Source organism: Corvus brachyrhynchos, unplaced genomic scaffold (assembly GCF_000691975.1).
Source record: "Corvus brachyrhynchos isolate BGI_N302 unplaced genomic scaffold, ASM69197v1 scaffold258, whole genome shotgun sequence".
In the NCBI taxonomy this organism is placed as follows: domain Eukaryota; kingdom Metazoa; phylum Chordata; class Aves; order Passeriformes; family Corvidae; genus Corvus; species Corvus brachyrhynchos.
Window position 1 is genome coordinate 5,309,664 of NW_008240122.1, and position 23,812 is coordinate 5,333,475.

General features: G+C 43.9%; 1 long non-coding RNA gene across 2 annotated transcripts in view; it reads right to left on the reverse strand.

Annotated features, from left to right (window-relative positions):
- The window catches only part of LOC108449243, a 49,318-nt gene that overhangs the window by 13,795 nt on the left and 11,711 nt on the right, over positions 1-23,812 (reverse strand). For both annotated transcript variants that reach the window (XR_001865398.1, XR_001865397.1), the window contains exon 2: positions 11,554-11,710. This is a non-coding gene — a long non-coding RNA (uncharacterized LOC108449243). The remainder of the gene's footprint in view (positions 1-11,553; positions 11,711-23,812) is intronic.

The window sequence follows — 23,812 nt, forward strand, 5'->3', positions numbered from 1 at the left end:
CGCCACGGCCACGGCGAGGCCGCTGACCCTTCAGCGAAGCCCTGCCACCCACCCCGGCACAGCAGGACGGAACAGGGGAAAGAGCAGGCGAGGAAGAAAGCCCAGAGGGGGGATTTACTGGATCCATCCCACACTTCTGGAACCCGCGTGCACCTGGAGTGGGGGCCCTGCAGCAGCAGTGCCCAGGGCAGGTGCGGAGCAGCATTTGCGGCTGCACGGGGTCACTCCATGCTCTGCAGGGCAGCCCTAGGGACAGTCTCCTGACCCCACCGTCATGCTCCTGGCTGTGCTGGGAGCCAAGAGAATGACATGGCCACATTTACTGTTGGATTTAACATGAAACGTGCCACCGGCCTGCCCCCCCTGGTTTCCTACACGTTGCCAGGGAGTGGAAAGAAAACCTCTTGCCACAGAGTTCAGAGTTCTTCACCAGAGAGAGAGGACTGGATCACTCTCCCTTTCCTTCTCCATGTGCAGGGAAAAAAAAACTCTCTCAGGATAACTTATTAACCCGAATTACCTTCCGTTCTTATCTCATCGTGCTTGTAAGTCACACTGACAAGCTTTTGGCAAGACTTGCAGAGCCCTGCAAAGGTCCTCCACATGAATTTTCAGACTCAGTGGAGACCTGCCAGTACCCATTCCTTTACTTGACCAAGCAGCCTCAGCAAAGGAAGCTGTGGTGCAAGGCTCACCTCTTCTGTAAGGCTGCTCCATTTGCCTCTGGTTTACCCTGAATGAAACATGATCTACAGTTTCCACATTTAAATCCCAGCAACATCCTCTGCAGCCTGTTGGTCAGTCTGCCTTTCAGCTCAGCGTGGGAAAAAGCTAGGAGCAGTCAGTCTCCCAGTAAGGATGCATATAGCAGACTATGCATCTATATGTTGTCATGGAGATGCCATGGAATTCATCTGAGGATCTTGCTGGTTGGGTTCCTTCTGCATCACACATTTGTACAGAAATTAGGTTTTGACAAAAATACAGTATCCGAAGTTTTCCAAAGCATAAGTGGAACATAGATCTGTGTCAGAGCAGATCAGGTCACCTTACTCATGATGACTTGCATAGGCCTTAATTTTTTATTTTCCACTTAAATTGCTCCCGATTTCATATCCACACTGTTAGCATGGAGTTCAGAAAATTAAACTAGTCAAAAATAATTGAGGGGAAAAAGAAGCAGGCCATATGTTTTAAAAGCAACCATTTCAAAATGCAAGATGACAGATTATAGTACTCTTCTGCAAATACAGTGGGACTCAAATAACCAGTCAGGGAATTGTCCTTAATAGTTAACCTGAGACACCTGAAACCTCCACCCTTTTCCACCTTTACCTGATGTTTTTAAAGGTAAGCAATTTTACTGCTTGTGTCCATCTTACTTTTTTTCCTATTAAAAATCTCAAAAATTTAATAAACATTATTTTCAGTTAAACAGGGATGTTAATTTTTAATCTTTTAAAAGGAGAAAGAATGAATCCATTTCCAAATTGCACCTTGTCCCTAAAAGACAAATCACATGGCCTATAGAAATCATACTCTAAACAGTGCAGTAAATGCCTGCAATCAAACAGGCTAAAGACCTAACAGCTAATTGTGTGATCAGAAACAAACCTGAAGAGCCACCATCAGCTTACAACCTCCAGACCATCTTCAATCTGAGCACTTTTTTAAAAGTATCACCTCAATCTTTCTAGATAACATCCTTATGGCCTTTCCTATCTAACCACACAGTTAAACCTCTCACCTATTCAAGCTCTCATGTAACTGTGCTAGATTAATTTTTTAACTGTACTTGGAAATGACAGTCTGCTGCTGGCCTCCTTCTAAAGTTATTCAGATTTGAGATTACTGTAGAGAACCTGCTGCATTTTCATACCACTGCTGGTGCAGATCCACTGACTGAGAAAAGCTCCCTTGTGTCTGTTGACATGAATAATCCCCAACATTTTTAATATAGGCTGCCTTTGCCAGTTGGCTGACACTTGTGCTATGCCATGAATAAAAGCTATTTGATGACAGTTGAGAAATGGACGTGAGACACTTGCTGCTGTATTTCCTCTGCTCTGTGGGAGCCAGTCCCTATTATTTGTCATGTGCAGGAATGTAAAGACGTTAAAGGCAACTTGAATGCAGCCACTGATGATGTGCTAGTGCAAAACAATGTAGAAGTGAGACCTCAAACCTCTTCTAATAGTCTGCTTCTTATGTCCCTCATATGTCTTTGCTGCCTATAGGAAGCTTCAGTCACTCTAAGTTTAAATAACACTCATTTTAATGCATTTACCTAGTTGGAGCATTCAAAGTGTGCCTTCACATCAACACAGAAAAGATCCCTTTATTAGCCAGCTACAGAAAGTTTAAAGTTTTCTGTGTGTCATATAAGCAATGGGATTAATAATGCATGGTTACTTACCAGTGACTGCTGTTCTTCAAAAGACCTGCGTGTGTTTGTATCCGTGGGGTGTGCACTATAGGAGAACTACAAATACCTGGTGTGAAAAACATGCACTCCAGGAAAACCATGTGGGACAGCAGCTCAGATGACTCTGCATGAGGGCATGTGGTGTGTTAATGCTGGCAAGGAAGAAAAAGATAGGGATTTAAGGTAGAGTTGACAGAACAAGAGGAAAAGTGTTTGGCTAACAGAAAATGGGAGATGGAGTGAGGTGTCTGAGGAGTATGAAGAAAAAAAAGCAAGACTGAACCATCCAAGAACAAGATAAAATGAGCAGAAAGAGAGATGACTGTGAGAATACAGACAGGAGGAGGAGTGGGAGGAATGAGATTAAAGGCAAAGTAACTTACAGAGGACCTTGAAGGGGAAGATAGGGAGATTTATATGGAGGCTGAGAGAGACATGAAATCAGTGGGATCTGGGAGATGGGCTGGTATGTCACAGCTGGGGGATTTTTAGCAGGAGACTTCTGAGCAAGCAGGGGAAGAAAGTCAGAGGAGAGGATGGGAAGGACAGACTGCTGCAGCACAGGCATCTACTGCATGGATAAGAGTCTTTTGAAGATGGACAGTAAGGGAAAGGTAGATTTAAAGAAGATTGAATACATCCCCATACTTGGGAGATACTTAGGAGCGTACAGATAACCCATTAAAGCCCCTTTATTACCAGAAAACCCCAACAGACATCACAGAATTTAAAGGCCTGCCAGAAAGAGGCAGCTCATGCCATACTCAGCAGGCAAATGTCCTTAAAAATATGGTCAGTGGCCTGCAAAAAAATCAACAAGGGCTGCTATCCTCAAACAGAGCATTCACTTGATTCCGTTCCAAGCTGATCCTTGCCCTAAGTTTTGCCCTCGCTGATAAGTAACATTAGCAGATTTACAGGTTAGTCAAAGTTTTCTCTCCACATAAGTCCTTGCCAGAGTTTTCCCTGCAAACCTGACCCAGCTGGGAGAAATGCTGCCCTCTCCCCTGCTTTCAGATCAGAGCTGAAGCTGACAAAATGCACCTGCCATAAGGGCTCACCAGTAACAACCCTGCACCTTCAATATAAAGTTTCAAGCACCTGATATTAGTGTGGCACTGGCGAGCTCTGCTGTCTCTGCCTGCAGGCCCGGAGCTCTGCAGAGCATTGAGCTCTTACAGGCACCCAAGGAGAGACGAGGTGGCGATGCTTCTGAGCTGTCTCTGGGAAAGGAAGCCCTGTGCTCTCCAGCAAAATGGCCAAGACAAGAAACTGCACAAAACCTGCTGAAGCTGCATGAGAAAAATCAGAAGCTGGAGAGAATTACTTTCCCCCAAGAAGAGGGAAGAAATGGTGTGCATACATAGACAGTGTCCTGGGGGTTATAAAGCGAGACATGGTGACACAATGATGGAATAATTTCCAGATGATCTGTCGAGCAGAAGATGCTTTGGAAAGCTCTTTTAGCTAGATCAGCTTTTGGGATGTGTGACTAACAGCAATAGGCCATAATAATTATTTTTTAAATGTCACTTCAAGCACAGCTTTCTCCTGATTATCACTAGAGCACATTTCTAGCACAATATATCTTGGTTGTATCTGAAGCTAGCTCTAGGCAAGGATGTTAAAAACAGTATAGCATTTTGCTCTTGCAAGGGAGAAATCTCACAATTAGGCCATCTGCTACTTTGCACACCAGTGACAGCTCGTCCTTCTATTTGCTGATGGAACCAGGGCTGGCAATTAAATAGCAGCCCTTCCTCCCTACCCTCCTCCCAACCTCAACAGTGCCACAGCTCCTCTCGTGCATTCCCCCCCACGATTTCCTTCTTCACCTGAGCTGCTGTGCTCCTCTGCCAGGTGCCTCCCTGCAGATGGTCTCTGCCCCTCTCGTTTTGCCCTGGCTTTGGCTCCCGTGAGCCACAGCTCTAGGTGGGGTGGGCTGATGCTGATGTTGCTGAGGATGAAGCTGCAGCTCCTCAATGGCAGGATATGTATTATCACATCATGTCAAGTCAGAAGGGAGCTGCCTCTGCACCTGCTGTGACTGCTTTCATGTAGCTTGAGCCTCCTCAAGACAAATCTTCTCTTTCAAAGTAGACTGAGCAAATGACTGAGGCCACACCAATTTCAGCCTTCCTGCAGGCAAGAGGAGAGGGTCTCATCGTACTCTGTCTCTACAAATAACTGCACCCCAGTGTAGAGGTACCCACCCTGCCCTGCAATGCAGCGGTCAGCTGTGGTGGTGTGGAGCTCAGCACTGCTGGGCACCTTTGCACTTCCATCAAACCCAGCTTTTCACAGAGCCTGAGCAGCCCAAATCCACATCCTTGCAGTTCATCACAGTCCCCTGGGCAAAGAGTCCCCTAACTTCTTCTCCCGTGTGCTCCATGCACAGCACTGGCACCGTGGCATGGAGACTGCAGCTGCTGTGTTCTCCCCTTCCCTTGCCAGCCTGTGCCCTCGCCCTTGCTGCACTCATCAGGAATCCTCCCGTCCTCCACCCCTCTGCAGAAGACAGCTCTCTTCAGTGGGCTGCTGGCAGATAATCTGCCTGACTCATAACGGCTTGCTTTCTTTGAAGCAAGATGGATATCTCTGAAGTTGGTGATTTCTGTGTCTCCCAAATCCATAATCCTGTGATTGCTGCAGTACCAGCACCAGAGTTCCCACAGCGCAGCAGCTGGACGGAGTGGCACGCAGATCAACACGGTGCACATGCTTTGTAAGGCACAGAGACCTAGAGCAACGCTGTGCTTCTGATCAGATCCCACGCTTTGCCTTCTTTCAGCACATCAAGCACAAAAAAAAGCAGGACCCAAACACCCAGACACAAAAAGGCAGACCTGGGGCTTAGCTTCACACTTACTTTTCCTCTGACAGTTTTGTATAAAGCTAAATATTCATGTGATTAGCATGTATTTCTTTAAGGGAGCTTGTTCTCTTAGTGCTAATCCGGGCTGAATGGCCAAGCACACGGAATTTTGCTCGTGGTGCTGGATGAATTCACCTGTGGGGCAGCCGATCAGTGTAAGGGTCCCTGCACTATTCCAGTGATGAAACCGGGCTTCCTCAGCTCAGTTCGGTGAGCTACATTTCCTTTTGCTGAGCTTTCCGGCTTGGGCAGACATTTGAAACGGGAGGTGGTCTGGGTCGATGGAGATGTTTGTCATGGGGAAGAGGACGCGTTCCTGCTGCCAGGCAACCGGCGCTGCAGCGCCCGTGCCAATGGCTGCGAACACCTCTGCAGAGGCAGGTCTACAGAAGGAGCGGCCAACCCGGGGCTGCTGGGGGGGCCCCATCGCCCCACGGAGCCGGGGGTGCCACAGCTGCTCCCCCAGGGACCCCCACGGAGGCAAAGTGGGGAGATGGTGCTGTGCCCCCTGCCCTGCTCGCCTGCGGGTCCCTGTCCGGGGCCCAGGCAGGGCGCTCGGGGAGCCCAGTGCCCGCTGCACCAAAGGAGGCTTTCTGCCCTGCTTCCAGCTCTGCCTTCAGTCGGTGCTGCTCCAGAGCCAGGGGAGAGGCTGCTGTTTGCAAGGTGGTGCTGTGGGGCCTGAGGGGGTGTCTGCAGAGCCCCTCGCCCTCTCTCAGCACTCATCTTCAGGTGCTTGGGGGGGTTCCATTCACCCGTTCTGCAGCCAGCTCTCTACTCCCGCCCGTTCACCCCTCTCCATCCTGTGGCACAGCCTCACTGCAGGGCTGGCACAACCCGGGTGGCTCCATCACTTGCCAAATATTCACTGTAAAACTGTGCCCCGAAGAAGCAAGCCCCTTCTCACTGTCCTCTCTGCTGCATCTTCAGCCACCCTGGCAGGAGTGAAAGGAGGGGAGAGAAGAGGGACCCCAGACTGGTACCAGCATGGGGAGGTGGTGCTGCTGCTGTTCTGGATGATGAGCCACAGAGGGAAGTCCTATACTCTACTCTTAGCCTGGGTCATGAATTTCTTTCCCCAGAGCCTGCTGCAATCTGCCACACACAGCTTGTCAGCTGAGGATACAATAGATTTTACTCGTGACAGATATGCATACACACACATATATATGCATGAAAAGCTCATTCAGTAGGATTAGGCAAAATTACCATAGCGTGTGCAAAACAGCAGTGCCATCCACTGAAAGCATGCCCTTTGCTTGCTCGCTTTGATAAATGATTTTGATTTCTTCCAGTCTCTCACTCCAAGAATATTACTGTGGAGACAACATGGAGATCTATGTACTAATTGTTTCAAGAAGTTTTCATGTAGTGATAGTTGGGCATCTATGATCTTACATTCCCTGGGGAAGTTTTTATTCAGATTTTCATATAGGTTTTAGTTTTCGTTTAGGGGCAGATGCGTGGAATGCTGAGGAACACATCTTGTTCCATCACGCTTGGTCCTTTATGGACAGGCTTTGGCTACAAGTCCAGTGGGAAAGACAAAATTTATCCAGAGCCATGCAGATGACACATACTCTGGCCACTCGGCACTGCTTAAACCCTGGAAACAGCAATGTGAGGCGAGAGAAGGCGAAGAGAAAGGCAAGATCAGATAATTTATTGTGGGTTTCCATATTGTAGTTACAGATAGATCTCAATGGATGAAAAGTTATCTGCAGAGGTTTGAAGCCAGGGGATAGGAATCGTGTCCCTCCTGGATCCCAGGAGCAATTTACTTGCAGTGTGGGGACTAGACCCTGGGTACAGGGAGCAACAGTGCAACAGCACTAGTGAAGGGCCGCTCAGAAACTGCGTTTGTTCCTGAAACTTCTTTCCATTTTTCCCTGTATTCCTCACGTGTGCTTGTAGCGAGGCAGGTGCCATGGCTCCCCAGTGCAGATGGCAGGAGATGTGGGAGCGCTGCCTCCTCCAGTGCTCGTGGGTGCAGGCGACCAAGCCTCTGCTGGCCCGAGCAGCCCCGGCTGGGAAGCAGACTCTGATACAGTCGTGCGCAATGCTGCCTGATGATTCACTCCAACTCGCTTTTCATTCCCTTGGGAACACAGAAGGGAGGCAGGGAGCAGATCAGCACCCCGCAGACACAGTCTCCCCATACATCAGCTCACCCTTCCAGCGAGCCCATGTCCTCACTTAAGGGGAGTATGGAAAACCTGTCAGAATAAACTCCAGTAAGGATTTTTGTTAGGAAGTACGAAGCAAGGATTCAGCCTACCGCCTCCAACTCTCATCAGTCCTAATAAGAGGTGAGGGGGTGAGCTTGAGGGCTGTCCTGCAAACTGGGCAAGGTGGTTTTGCAGAGTGCTACCAGTAGGCCACTGGGCTGGCCTGGAAATAGTTTCTTTAGCAGAGTAAAAATACCTGACTTTGACAGCCAGCATGCTGGCTTGTGTATGCATAATTTGCTGTGATCATGCTATAAATCAAGATGAGACTGCTAAAATTATGTATGACCTCATTTGATAGATTATCTAATAAGAAATTTGCTAATGCAGTTTATCACTTAAAAAGCCATACGACTGCTAAGGATGAGTACTTTACTGCAGCACATTTAAACCTAATTGTCAGAGGAGAAAAGCAAGCGGATTTCAGAGGTGAGTTAGAAGAGCATCCTTATGAGGATGATGTCTTCACTAAATCAGTGGTGCAATGCAGCAAGCAGGGTGGAAAGGAGTCTCCTCTGGATAAAGGTACAGAAAACTGCTAGACAAGGCTGTGCTGTGTGAGAATACTGCATGGACTCACTGATCAGTAGCACCTTTATAAATGTAAATAGTTGTATCCTAACGGGCATGCTTGCTTTTATTGTTTGATCTAGCATTATCTTTTAATTTTTCTGACATTTCAGTTCTGTTTCACTGTCTTGCAAGCAGATCTAAAATCCCTGATATGTGGAAAGAAACTACCAGCCTAGACCTCTAGCTCTAACTTGCTATTCTGGTTATGATGCCTGACAGAATAAAAAGAGTAATTGTTTTGCTGCTATATGTTACCATCAAATATTTTTGTTCTTCCAGTCCTGTGACTCATTTGAAAAGACTGAACATCACTTTGACGTACACAAACAGAACTAGAAAGCAGCTCAAGCCAATGAAATAAAGCTCGTTTTGCAGGTTTGTTAATCACTTATTCTGTTTCAATCCCAAATTTGTGATTAATATGATTAAAATATAAATGCTGTTTTCTTTACTGATGTTTTTCTAAAGCTCATTCTGGGGTCTAAATGCCTGTATATATGATACTGTTCAAAGCCTCTGAGATAAACATTAAACCTCCTCACAACTCCGTGTGTGTGTGTATGTGTGTGTGTGGAGGGGGAGGTGTTAAGAAGTGATGATTTCGAACTCCATTTTGGGATTGGGAAAAATGATGTGGAAACATGAAAGAGCTTACAAAGGGCCACACAGAAAATCATTATCAGAGCCAAGGCCACAGCTCTGACTTCACTGATCCCCATCTCATCTCCTGACTGCCCAGAGCAAAACTTGCAAATGTCCTCCTTTTTACGCCTCCGCACCCTGAGCACATCCTGCCTCATTTGTACCCTGCCCAAAAGGGGGAGTTTGTTCTTCTCCAGGGAAAATGATGCGTTATGGCAGAAATGGGGAAATCAGATGTTGCTGTACAGAAAATGTGACCCTTGGCACAGGAAGGCAGGAGGTAATTTTACTGAGCACTGCTGAGTCAAAACTGTAGGTGACACCTCCACTTTGACTTAGGTGTGTGACTAATGATTTGGGGTTGTAGAGGAGCTACTGGTGTCACGAGAAAAGCAAAGATACTTGTAAAACATTGTGAATTCCAGGGCCTGGGATCAAGGAGCTGAAGAAAGATGTTTTGGTAGAGGCATAAATTAGAGTCACGCAGGGGGACTGCCCATGACATTTGCATAGGAGGCCCACCTAAATATTGGGATGCCAATATTGATAATGTAGTGCCAGCTGAGTAGCTGGAACTGTTCCTCAGGTAGCTGGGACTGTTCCTGAGAGACCTGGAGCCTGCATTTCCGCGTGAACACACAAAACAAAGCTGTGTGTGTACATCTGACTGGAGTGATTTATTTACAAAAGAGAAAAACAAAGTAATGGCAATATCATCTGCCTCATTAAATGGCCCAGCTCTAAAGGGGTGAAGCCACTTGAGGGGTAACTACATAGTTCACCACCATGCCACATCACCATTTATGGCTTTCCCCACTGACATTTATTGATACAAACTGAGTTAGTGGATTTTACATTGAAAAGACATCTCCACAAGAAGCTGGACTCAGGGCATTTGCTCACTCACCCTAGACTGTCAAATAACTCCCTGATTATAATTTTTGGTCACAGTTGATCTGCCTTAGGACAAAGTTTCATCATAAAGCTTTCATTAGTCATTCCTTGAGTCATCCTGTTTCATGAGCTCTTACCCCTACCAAGATAAAATCTATCAGTAGCAATTCTCAGAGACCTACCAGTCAGTGACTCTGTAATGCAACCTGTAGCAACCAGGCAGAATTTACTCCTCCATATTTTATCTCCTGCCAGCCATCAGCAAGTGAAGTAAAAACAGCTGCTCTGAACCCACATTATTGCAGTGAGATTCCAAGGGAGAGGTGCTGAACCTCATTTAAAACCAAGGGAGATCCAAGAGAAGAAATAAAAGTTCTAAGCCTATACCCTTGAAGCAGAATGGTTTTTTCCTCAGTATACATCTATTCAAAATAAATGCTTCTCATGCCTGCTGGGCAGTAAACCTTGCCATGTAGCTGCATATACTGTGCTTGGCCATATGGTTAACAATGCACCATGAAGAGAGACATACCATAAAAATAGTACTGGTAGAAATATTCTTAAAACACCACTTATGGGCCAAGAATATCCTCTAGAAGAAACAGACAGTGAAAGTACATGTTGAGGTTGCTATCTGGTACAACAGGCAAATGCTCCTGCTGTGCAAATCAAAAGGTGGATTTTTTTTCTTTGAAAACATTAGGTAAATATTCCTAGAAAGACAGAACTTCAATGCATGGCTGGGACTACAGCATGCATCCACTGATCAGTGGTTAAAGATTGCCCAGAAAAGTCCAGGGGATGTGGGAAGAGAGCAACGCTGCAGCTGTGGTCATACCTGAGGACTAGGATACATTCCTTCAAGGAGTGGGAATCCCACCCTACCACACATTCTCCTAGATCACATGGGAGATCTTTAGCTGAGTCACCAGAGAAGAGCAATATAGAAATTTCCAAAGCTGGAAGGAGCAAAGTTTTACAGACATCCTATTATGTACAACTTACATAATCTGAGTACTTAGCTGCTTAGATAATATAGTGATAGAACTTCGTAGAATTAAAAAAGAAAAAGCTTCTCACAGATGATAATAATATAGCAAGAATGGAATTGAAGTGCTCAAAAAATCAGTAAAATAAGTCCCATTTTCCTTCTGGTTTTATTGGACATTTCCAAGAGGGTCTTAATGCGACAGAGATGATGCCTCAACTCCTATAGCCATGACATCACTTACACTGAACTGTGACTTCTCAAAGCATTGGACACAGAAGCTTCTGGTGACTTAGACATAAAAGGCAAAGATCAGGGTTCAAACAGTAGCCTTAAGAGGACTGTTTTTTTCCTGTTGAACTGCAAAATTTGCACTAACTTAAGTGTGGATTCTTACTCTCATCTGTATGCAACACCTAATGTTATGCAAAAGATGAGCAACTCTTATCTCCATGTACATAAACAGAAAAGTCTTGCACAAGTGGCTGCAGCAAAGGACTGCAACTAATGTGGAAGAGTAACAATGCAAGCATGTTATACCCAGAAATATTTCTTCTCTGATCACAAATTTTGGGGTTTATCTATGTTACATAAAACACCCAGGACTTAGATCCTCCACTGGTTTAAGTCGTAGCTCTATCAAAGCATGTGGAATTATGTTGATTTGTATAAGATGATCACACATTTGTAAAACATATTTTGGCCTAAATGGCTGATAGACTAGAGTAAGGGAGTAGAAGGAAATAAGCCCTTTTAGAAAATAATACTCACATACTTCAGTAATGAGAGCAAGAAAGAAGTATGTCTTACCTGGTGAGAAATGTACCCTTTTTTCATACGTACAAGCCATGTTATCTCTAATGAAATAACAGCACCTTGTGTTGCAGAAACAGGATAGACACACATATGAACAATACAAGAAGGTGCTTACTTCAGAAGTGTTTCCTCTGCACTGCTTCAGGTACCTTCCTCTGCTTGCTTTTCCAAAGTAGCACCTCTTTGGCGGGTCAGCTTCTGTGCAGGTTATTCAAGGACTCTTTTTCAAGTACCAGTACACTTGCAGGGATAAGGTTTATCTGAAAGGCAGACTATGCAAATGAACATACAATGAACTAATGCAGTTCCACATTTTTTCCACTCCAAAGATTGTTCCTCCATCACCTGACACTGGTGCAAAATACATCAACAGGCTAGAAGCTGGTATGTAAACTTCACATGCCGAACATAGGGAATGCTAAGGACTTCCATAGCTGAAGAGTTTCCATGATGGGAGAAGCCTATATTCATGTGAGGGTGGAAAACTTGGTTTACCAACAGTTGGGCCATTTGCTTTGGAATAATTTGATCACTGTTGGCATTAGACCAATTAATACTTTACATGGTGCAACTGTCCTTGGGGAAGCGTAGGCTTCCAGCTTCCATGACTAAACACAGGACTGAAAAGGGCAAGGAATGATAACAAAGGAATTCAAGTTATATCTACTACCAGAAAGCAAACCTGATTTCCAACCAAACACCTGCCATTAAAAAATGGTTTCCCACAAACTCCTCATTTCCTTTGTGGAGTCCTATATCTAAGGTTAGCCAGGGATTAGAGGTAAGATGCCAAACCATTTTGCTTATTGACAATAAAAGTCTGCCAGTTCTTTGCAGCAATAGTAAAAAAAAAAAGAAAGGTAGCTACCTGTGGTGCTTCTCTTCCATCGTTTTGAAGCTGTTCTTCAGGATATTGTATTACTTTTTGTCTTTTTTTATTTCCAAGTGCTATTGCTTGGCAGGCAAAACTCTTGGACTGTGTTATGTACCAAACCTTCCAGCATCTAGGTTTTCACAGTGTTATTAATACTCAAGAACACTGGAACAGATCTAAAATAAATATCCCACTGTACTCTTCACTGGGTCCTATGCATCAACTACTGTGCTAGGATAAAGAAATGCTTGGTATTCCACAACTGGATGGAGAACAGAGAAGGGAGAGCTCTCAGTGAAATGCTGGGAGCTCGCTGGCTGTAAACAAACAGAAAAGAAGATAAATCAAAGCTGTTCTTTGATCCCAGCAGTCCGGGCCATGTTCTGTTTGACTCTGCACAGCCAACAGCCCCTTTGCTCCTGCATTCACAAGGCATACGGCATCACTGAGCCTCCCCGTCCTACAGAGCTGGGTTGGTGCAGCATCAGTCAGGCTGGGATGAATCTGTGCAGGCCAAATAGGGGCAGGGCCCTTGCTCTATCCCCAAGAGAGCACAGGAAACCTCTCGTAGAGGAGCAGCCGGCTCTGCTGCTCAGTGCTTGCCGTGACCCTGGTGCCTCAACTCCAACACTCATCATGTTTCCCTCTCTGCTGCTCCCAGAGGACTTAAAGGTGTTCCCTCAGATGCTATAATTTAGCCCTTCCAGGCATCAGTCCTGTTCACCCATGCGAGGACAACAGAGTATTTAAAGCTGAAACAGCCAAAGAATATATTCAAGAATCTATGATAAAAGCTACAATTTTATGCACCGTGGAGCATCCATCAAGGAAATGCACAGAGCTAGTGCCACAAAATAATTACATGTGCGGAGTCCATTGTAAACACAGCTTTTATGTGCATCAGCACAGCTGGGGACAGTGTTTAAAAATATAATTATGTAATACATTTTATGTTTTCTGTGAGCCATTCAAGTGATACCATCGGCTCAGCAAAATTACATGCAGCAGGTCTGTATCTATCGGCCTGAGCAAAGAAACATTTTTCAAGAGCATTATTATTTTTTTTTCCTGCCACAAAATAGATTTGTCTCTGATGCCTATGGGGGATTTGTGTCTCTGTCATTGGCCACTTTCTCTCCTACTTTCACCAATGAAGGAGAAAGAAATGGGGAGTTATTTTTGGCCTTGCAGCAGACTCCAGCATCTAAATCAGTTAGTTCTGAAACCACTTGGGGTGGTGCCGGTTCTGTGTTAATGGCTTTAGAGGGAAGGAATTTGTGATGTCTGACTGTTAGTGAAAGGAAACAAAGCGGCTGTTGTGGGGTGGAAGGGCAAGGCAAGGTTAAGACGCTGTGTAAGGAAGCAGGGTTCAGCCTTCAGCGCTAGATGTGCAGCAAAGGGTGAGCTGTGGCTGGGGCAGCACAGAGGAGGCTATTACCGAGCCACACAGAGGCTTCAGTTAGCCGGAGATCTCTATTGAAATGCACAGAGAAAGCAAGCTTACAGCTACACTTACTGCTGACACCCTCATAGCCCCTTCCCACTGCCACCCCCCATTTATTTTATCCTTGCAAAGCTTATATTGTGTGAGCTGCAAAGCATGTAGAGGAAGCTTTGCTTTCCTTCTTGTTTAATCTGCAATTGCAGCTCAGTTGAGGTGATGCAACAGTAAAATTTCTGAGACAGTGCTTCACCGTGCTGCTAAACGATGGGAGCAGCAGCATCCACAGCTGTTTATCTGAGACAAAAATTGAGGTTTGCAGATACTACTTAATGGTCATTTTAAGGCCCCAAAGCTTTCACTTACTTTGCAGACAGTAGATTATATGTCTTGGCTAAATCCTATATGAAAAATGATGTTTGAGCTGTCAAAGTCTCTCTAGGAGACCCAGAAGATTGTTTTTTCATTTAAAGAGATCATTAAAGAAATCTGTACCTAGTTTCATAACGCAAGATCCACAGGTGGGAGTAGCAAGATAGCTTCTTCAGCTAGCCAGGAGCTGCCTGGCACAGAAACAGGACTTGATGCTAATTTCTAAATATAGGATCTGATATCTGAAAAGAGATTTCCTTTCTTCTGTTAGATGCTGGGTCATGTGTAGCATACAGAAAAGGAGAGTGGGGACCAAAATGCTGGTGTCTGCATTCCTGATTGCATGCTGGCATCACTGAGAAGGAGACATAGCTCCTTGCTTTCTCTGTCCCTTCCTATGACTGTTGTATTTCTCTGTGCTTAGTGGGACGGCATTGATCAGAAGATGGAAGATATGACAGCCAGAGGAGTCCAGCTCTGGCTGTGGTGTGGCACAGCAGAGCCAAGCGGGAGCGCTGCTGTTGGATCGCATCCGCATGATCAGCAGCGCTTGACAGAATAGCTGCTTGTCTGAAAGACAGGCACAGGCAGTGTCCAGCCACACTTCCAAAAGGAAGCAAATACTGCACTGTTTGAAAAATCTCGGAATTGCCTTATGTTTGATTACAGAGCTCCTAAGGTATTCAGATGTTTCCTTCCCCATGGAAATCTCTGTAGAATACATTTTGTAGATGAAGCTCTTTGTGTTCTCTGTGGCAGATTGTGCAGATACAGACTAATGCAGTGCATACCACCTCATTTCAGAGAAAGTTAGGGCAGCTAGCAATGCCTTGCCTCCACTGCACAGCCTACTGGCATGTGTTGGTGACTATATTTCATGTCACATTACACAAGGAAGATAAGGTTTCCCCTGAACAATTTAAGTAAGCAAATATACACACATATATATATTGCATATATACTGAGCAGAATCTTTATATATTATTAAGGAAAGATTGATTTGGGGGAGGTCTAAGCAGTTAGATGGTTTCTGTAATTAAACTTGAGGAAAAGCAAACTTGCATTTTTAAAATCATTCAACATGTGATTTTTAAAGTCGCACTTAGTGGAATTTTTTTCTGAGGAACTTTATCAACACAATTCCTACTTTGTAGCACAAGACATACAGTATAGTTAGTCAAAATTAAACTATTACCTCCTATCATGCACACAAACAGAAGGTATAAATAACAGTACTTTAAAATTAATTTTCTGAGCAGAATTGGTCAGTGGCCAACTAAAAAGTCCTTGTCTGTAGTATCAGTACCAAATGTAGAAGTTTTATGGTAGGGATTTTTTGTAAGATGTAACATTTTATATTCTCATGGGAATTTGTAATTGTCCTCTTGAATGTGCTTGATAATTTAGAGCAAGACATGTTTAACACAATGCCTGCAGACAGTGAGCTGGATTTTCAAAACCACACTGTTGAGCAAAGACAGTCACAAGTGATATGGCTGTGGCTTGTTTATGCAGGAGGTAATTCCTTTTTAAGTCTGATTCAGAATGTGTGATATCAACAGGTGAAGACCAAGCTCTTCTTTATATGTCTTGTCTAATCCAACTCGTGCTGTATGAGTATAAAATGAGTCCAAAAATTCGCAGTTTTGGACCCTAAAATGCTATATTTACTACCTTCCAAAGGAAACATGTTAAGCAGAGTACTGTCAGCAGATGAGACATGGGGAAGAGGCAGGAATGAACAGGCAATGCGACTTCCTCAGGATCACATAACAGCTTTGTAGAGGAATTCACAGCAGAGCCCCTGACTTGTGTTCCGCAGATTGCTAACCACTCTCAAGTCCCCACTGCTTGCAGTGTGCCTTTCCATAGAATATCCCAACACTGAAGCAGCAGAGACCACATTCATTGAACATTTGTTAAACAGATCTGGTTTAAGGTTCTTAACAAAAAAGTTACTTGAAAGGGTGTGCTCCATCCAAGGGCATTCGACACAGCTTTATGGCTTAAATGCTAAAAGCAAATTTGATTACAAGAAACACTTTCAAATGGAATGTGTTTTATATGATCACAGGGAACCTTCAAAACACAAATTTAAATAATTTATATCAGTACCTTCTGGGTGAAGCCTAGCTGTGCATTCAGAGGTAGAAATATGCAGGCAGAATGTTGTGTCCTAGAAAGAAAGAACAAATGCTATTCTGCCTTTCGGAGAAAACAGAGAATCCCAATGCTGACATGAGCATGGGAAAAAAAACCTAGTTAAAAGCACGGAGAATCCTTCAGAGTGTGTGTGCAGATACTTCTGAATATCCATGAAGAGATTAGTGCTAACTATATTTATTAGTTAGCAGAATTACCTAGGTGTAACTAAAACTCCGATTCCTTGAAGCCAGTCACTCATTCTTAAAATATGGTACATATGTGAAACTGTTACCTCTTCCAAAAGGGACAACTGCCTTGGCACAGCAGAGTAAGTAATACTGCAGGGTAAATGGTGGGATTTGGTCACAGGTCTGAAGAGTGTTGTAAGGAGAACCCATCAAGCCCTTGCCCTTAAATTCCTTCAGTGCTCTTCCTTTAATCCTTCATACTAATGTTATTTATACAGTGTTTATTAAAAGTGGTCTCTAATTTCAGGTGCCTCACCGAAACCACCCAACTCCAAGAGGTTTGCACACCTCCATCTAACTCCAACTGGGATAATGGAAGCAAGGGGCAATACCTAGTCCCATCTCCTTCTCTGTGCTTGCAGTAACACATTCCCGCTTTTTCAAACACCACTACCCAGCACAAATGGCTACTCAAGCTGTATTTCCTTAAAAAGGTGGGAGTTGGGGAAGCATTGGCTATTTGGGGACTTGCAGGCAAAATAAGTTTTTTAAGTAAGACGATACCAGCAGATGGATTTCATGAAGGAAAAACATTGAGCAAAATGCCATAGCCAGTCCAAATACAGCAAAGAAGAAATGTGAAACTGAAACCCAGCTTGTAACTGCATCTTGGCAGTGTGCAGTTGCAGGTAATAATTGTCTTCACAGCCCAAATTCTCATGCACTTCCCAATGGAAATGAAATAGAAAGTTGAGAACGTGATCATCCTGACTGGCAGACAGAGCAGGTGGATGGCAGCTTTGAACTACTTGGAAACTACAAAAGAGACTCGGCCTTTACAACAAGTAGGTGCTGATCAGCCTCTTCCATGATGACCCTCCAAAGCACCTCATAATGAGGTTATTTCCTTTTACTCACTACACACAACAACAGAAGTGGTGGTATGTCCTCATCATCAGCCAGGACAACTAAACAACTTTTAAGCTGTTACTGTTTTAAGGACAAGGAGAAGGTGATAACCAACTTCTACCCACAGCACCATGTAACAGCACTGTGAATGTTTCTTCCCCCTTTGGAAAAGGTAGGTGGATGTGGGGAAAGGTTCACAGAAGTTCTTACCCTCCATCCTATCCTGAATTTTCTAGAATTCATGGCTTCTACTTGGACCTAAAGCCAGTTTTGAGTATTTGCTTACCTGGCACACGTGGGTGAGAAATGGGTCTGTTACAGAGTCAGAGAGTTAAAGACAAGAATGGACCACTACAATCACCCTTTCTAATCTCCAATGTATTTAATTTCAATTCAGTAACTCCATAAAGAACTACATAATCATGCCTAATGCATCATTGCTAGATGCCTAGCCATCTATGTAAGTAAATATCTGGCTAAAACATGTCTCCTGAAAAGTTATTAATTCTTATCTGAAAGAAGAGGATATGAACAATCACTCCTTAGGAGGTTTTTATTAGTAATAAAAATAATTTCAAAATTAAGACAAGTTTCTAATTTGAGCTTACTTACCCTCAGGTTTCAGATATCTGCGACATACTTCACCAGTCTCCACACATGCTCTTGAGCCATTCAATCATTTTTTTGGTAGTACATCTTACCATGGTAAGACTTTATACTGAGCAAGTCAGCTTCTAATCTTCTTCCTGATAAAGCTCAACCAGCTCTCCATTCAGGCCCTCTACTAAAGATTCCAGGCCTCAAATCTGTTTGTGGCTTTCTGTGAAATCTTTAATCAATATCTAGGCAACTAGAGTATCAGTTACAAAATAAAAGATATTGAGACAGAAGAGGGGCATATGAGGAGAAGGAGCATGCAGTTTAAACAGCAAGTCTACAACATTACAAAATACAGCGTTCAGGTCTAGAGTTTATCTGTTTTGCTCTGTTTTCTTAAGTTCCAACCTTACCTTTAAATCTCCTATACATACAGGAACAAAAAATTAGAGAAATCATCGTATTTTTATGTCTGAGGACAAATTTTAGACCCCCCCTGCATTGTAGAGAGAACGGCTTAGGCACTGTGCAGGGCAGTGCTCAGCCAGAGGCTGGGATTAAGGAGGTGTGCAGAGTGTACCCAGGACAGCCTGGAGGGAGCTGGCAGGAGGGGTGCTCTGCCTCCTGCTGCCAAGGGCCGGCTGGGACTGCTTCCACCCAGCCCTGCTGTAGGTCATCTGCTTGGACCCAAACAGGGCACTGATATCTGGGCTGCAGGCCGTGGCTATTCAAGGACTAGTTCATATTTGCAAAGCTGTTAATTACAGTGTAGGACTTCGTTTCTAATACCAGTGACACAGCACAATGCTCCCAAAGTCTCTCCTTCCCCATTCTCCACCAGTACCAAGGGGACTCCATATTACTTCTTTCACATCATTGTGCTTTTACAAGTGATCAGATCACAGTTTCAAGAAGGAGCCATCCTTGGAATGGCATGGATTTAAGAGACAGGCAATTTCCAATTACTACAGTCTGTAAAAGCCAGAGATCAGATTCAATTACACTGCACTTCGCAATTTACAATCTGTTGGTGTTCGTTTCAGCAGAGGCTTGTTAAATGCTCTCCTGCTGCAGACCTTCAAAATGCTCTTGCCAACTGAAAGAGCAATGGTTCTTAGTCCAGAGCCTCACCATAGCTTAAGCCATCAAAATGCAGGTCAGACCCCAGGCTCTGCCCAGAAATTCCACTTGGGCAAGGATGGCATGTGGCTGGGTTTCAGCCCAATGAAGGAACCTGGTGGGCTACTGAGCAAAGCTGGTGTGAGCCCACATTTAAAATGTGAAGGCACCAGAATACACAAATATGCAAATATGTCACATCCTGGTAGGCTCACTGACCTATTACATGATTCTAAATCCAGAATTTGAATGTCCTTGCATTTTCCTTTTCTGAGAGTGAGGGTCTCTGGCTTCACAGTTTGGTTGCTATTGCTGTGGCACATAAGCCCTCAGAAATAACAGGCATATGGTGAAGGTGCTTGTCCTAATGTTTCCTGATGCACATTCAGCAGATCCACAACCCAAGGCAGGTGGCAAAATCCAAGGGAAGGACCACAAAAGTAGTAGATTCCCAGGCAGGTGATCTTTGTAAGCCTCTTCTCATAAGTACAATGCAAAATATCCCTTAGGTATGCTACTATAAAAATTAAGCAGCAGTGGTAAAGCCAATAGAATTGTATTAGTTCATACCAGATCAAAATGTGGTGCTCTCTAGGAAACTATGTATCAGTGGTATATAATTAGTCAATTGAAGACACACAGGTGTTCCAAAGAATCCACAGCTCAGGAAAAATGCGAAGTGTCTTTTGATGTGTTACAACAAAGCAGATTCAATGTATACCATTAAAGTTGATAGCAAAAATATTTGCAAAAATGGAAAATGATTACATTTCTAAACTCATCCCAGAGCTAACTCGCTCACTCCTTCCCCCCTTTTCTGCACATCTACTTGTATGGACCTTGTCAAATTCCTGAAAACATGAAACTAAAGCAGAGGAGGACAACAACAAACAACAGCCAGCATCCCTCTTCGTATTTAAAGATGAGACATATTTTCCAACAAGAAGAGTGCCCGAAATACTGAACTGATCCTCTAATAAGGCAAATCAAAATGATTTAAGATCTGTTTAGGAGACTAGATCCCAACAAAAGTCACTTCCATTAAATCTTGCCTGTTAACAATGGCTTAGTATAAGATTGGCATACTCCTGAATGGGCCCTTGACCTGAGGCTGCGGTTATTTACCTGCAGTGTAATAATGCAGTGCACCCTGAAAGTTCAAAGTGGGCAGCTGCCATTGCAGATCATGGGATGCATTAATTTTGTGCATCCAATTTGCATTTATTTTAAGTATTGTGACCTCTCTCCTTCCCTTTCTGCATTTCATTTTTTTAAGTTTGCCTCGTGGGTGTTAGTACGTTTTCGTTTTTGTGTTGGTTTTGTGTGTGGTGGAAGCCAAACATACTTACCTGCTACTGTTCCACTAGCTCTGAACTACATTACCTGTGGCATGGGCTACAGGGGTTTTGTGTAACCAGGATAAATCAGAGTAATTTCAGAGAAACGCATGGAGTCAAGATCAGATTTCACAAATGGCTCCAAAGTCAGAGGAGGAACCAGGTCATATAGCAGACAGCAATCTAAAACCTAGATTTGAACAGGTGTCAGTTGACCCTCCTGCCATGAAGAACGATCAGAAAAAGCATCAGGGGAGGATGAACGGGAACAAATCCTGAAGGAGCTGCAGGCATGAGAGCCCTGGTTCTCTTGGAAGTCCAAGGACTGCAAAAGCCTGCAGCAGCCTGCAGGGTTGCTGGCTCTTACTGTGCCAGCCCTTGGGGGAGCACAGCCAGGGCTGCCCTTGGGCAGCATCCAACAAGAGGTTTTGTCCTTGAACACTGAGGCTAAGGAGGTTCCAAGGAGGAGGTAAAGTTGTCTTTGGCAGCCTTGAGGAAAATCTCAAGGCAGTTTTGAGGTGAAATGAGGGGAAAGCTAGGAGACAGACAAAGTTGGAAATGCAGCAGCTGCAATATTCATCGAAATTTAAGTCACATATGGATTAAAAATGAAGACAACTTCTGAGCTATATGTATCACTGGGAAAAGGAGACAGGCAGTTCAGTACAAAGGGAGTTTCAAAGCTGTGTGTTTTTAACTAAACAAACTAAATGTTAACAGGAGACACTGACATGAAGTTGGCTTTTATAAGGAAGAACTTTCCCTTCTTCCTCCCAGCACGGCAGCAAGCCAAGCTGAAAGCCGATGATCAAAGGTCAGTCACCGCTGCTGAATCTCACTAGTTATCAGGATCTCCGCTGGAAACAAATGCTTTCACACTGCAGTCGAGCACGTTTATGAGGGCTGCTGAAAGCTACATTTCAATTAATGCAGAGGTAATACACTTTGGGTTCTGGGTAACATCAGCATGGAGATATTTCAAGTGGCAGTGAGTCAATACTCTATTACTAGCAGCTCTGCAGGCAAAGTGCCCACTGGGAACAGGGAGGCTGCTATGCTCTCCCCTACCAGGAAGGGTCCAGGGTGGGGAAGCATCCACTTTTGCTGTTTGCCCTGTGCTAGGGTTTTTGGACAGGCTGAGATCTTTGGTTTCCGTGATTATCAGCTCAGCACCACTGTTAGAGCCCTACATTTACTGTAACAACATTTCAAAACCTGCCTCAGAACAAGACCAAGCTTCTGCAGATGAAAAAGCTGTTAACATGAATTTTGGGAGCCAGCTTTTGTCTGCACTACTCAAGTAGGTCTTAGAGGCCTGCCTGCCTACATTCCCCCAAAATTTCACATCTCATCACTTCTGTTGGAAAGTAAAATATATATATACACACATATCACATGCAGGGGATCATACAACTGGGGTCACAAAGATAATTAGTCAGAGAAGGAACCATGCAGCATTTCACATTTCCTGCACAAAAGACCCATTGGTTTCTCTCAGTTTGGGTCTTGGCTATAAACGGCATTCCACTTTTTGACTTTGAGCTGTTGGGAAGAACTTGCTGGACTAGAGAATTAGGAAGAAAGTGGAACAGTAGATGAGAATTGGTGTGGGATTGTGTACTTCTGAGCAGGGTGGCCTTGGCCCATTGGTGGCAGATAGGCCACACCTACCCGGAATTTTCTGTCTGTCTCAGAATGGATCCTGGTATGACCAAGTTACTGAGGGAGACATTTAGGAAAAAAAATACTTAGGGATCTGTCTGAAAAACATCATACTGGTTAACAAAAAGGCAGGGAATTGGATTTTTTTCCCCACGAGTGCCTGGCAAATCCATCCTGCTCTGTCACATGCATACACCACAGTGCCTGGTGGAAAAACAAGAACTTAAGAAGGGAAATGGCAAAATCATTCATCTAATATGGGTGGGCTAAAAAAAGAGATAAAGAGGAAATAAAAAATTATATATCCACTAACACTGATTAAGTTGTGGGCGTTAATGAAGAACAAAACTTTCCTTCATTGAGCTAAATAGTAGTTGGGACTGAACATTACCCAATATGCATAAAACAGAGAAATAAAGCTGTATTTTTTTAAATGAATGAAATTCTCTTGGGAGATGGTTGGCACAAAGTCTAAGCACAAACGAAGACCCACTTCAATCCATAGAACAGGATTTAAAGCCATAGACTTCTCTTTTCACCCGGGCTCATTTCATCCTCCAGCAGGCAGAGGAAGGAACGACAGGAAACCAATCCAACAGCTTCAGAAAAAAAAAAAGAAATCTAACCAATAAGTGGAAAATAGCTCAGAATGCCTCGTGGGCTTTCCTCCCCCTTTTAAATTATTGCAGCATTTATTCCTCCACACTGTATTCAAGTTCCTTGTATGTTTATCACTTCAGAAAGGAATTTGAGTGGAGTGGGAATGCATAGCCAAGTAGATGATTTGGGTTTACTTATGGCTTTCTCAAAAAATGCAGATTTATCTTTGTATCAGCAGATTTTGGAGATGTGCCAACTAAGAAGGTAACCCAGAAGGAAAGCAGTAGCTCCCTTTTTTTTCTGCTTAGCAATTACCTCTTCAATTAAAGTTGGGAGCAATTTTTTTCAAGTCTTTGTCATATTGTTGGAACATGTTGAAACACAAAACTTCTTGTTGTTCAGCAAATATCTTTATGTCATGCAGTGTTTAAAACCCTATAGTGACAGGTCTCTGCATAGGATACCTCCACATGTGTATAGAGCTTCCTGACTTCACTGTGGCTTAGAAAAGATGTGGAGCTCACGGCACATGGAGTCCACATCAGCAAAAACCACCAATAAAATTTTACATGTTACAAAAAACCCCCAAAACACCAGATTTCTATGTACCTGTATCTCCCTTGCCAAAGCAGTGCCACTGTGGAAAAACTGAGATGAAGAGGGCAAAGTTTTCTTTCTTACTCTGCATCAGGGCAAAGAGAACCTGGCTTTCACTTGCTGCTTTTCTCCTAGGTCTGCTGTACCAGCTGACCTTTGGGCAGGGCACAGAACACAGTGCAGAAAGCAGCATTGTAGTTCAGCTCCCTTGAACCACCTGCTTTCCATGTGGAGTTTAATCTCATTATCAACTCTCACAGTCACACTCAAAAATGGACCCTTGACATCCACAGACTACAATTTAATCTGTGCTCCACCTCCCACAGAACACTTAGTACTGAAACAAGGATGACTGTGTTTCTTTAAAAGTTTGTCACATTTTATTTTGCAGATCAAAAAATTAAGACATCACATGCATCAAATTCACCCACTTCAGTTACTTTGCATTAAGTTTGATTTCATTAGTTGTTCTGTACACTGTTTTCATTTTGAGCACAAAGATGAAAACCCCAGCCAGAGTCAGGTCCTGCTGA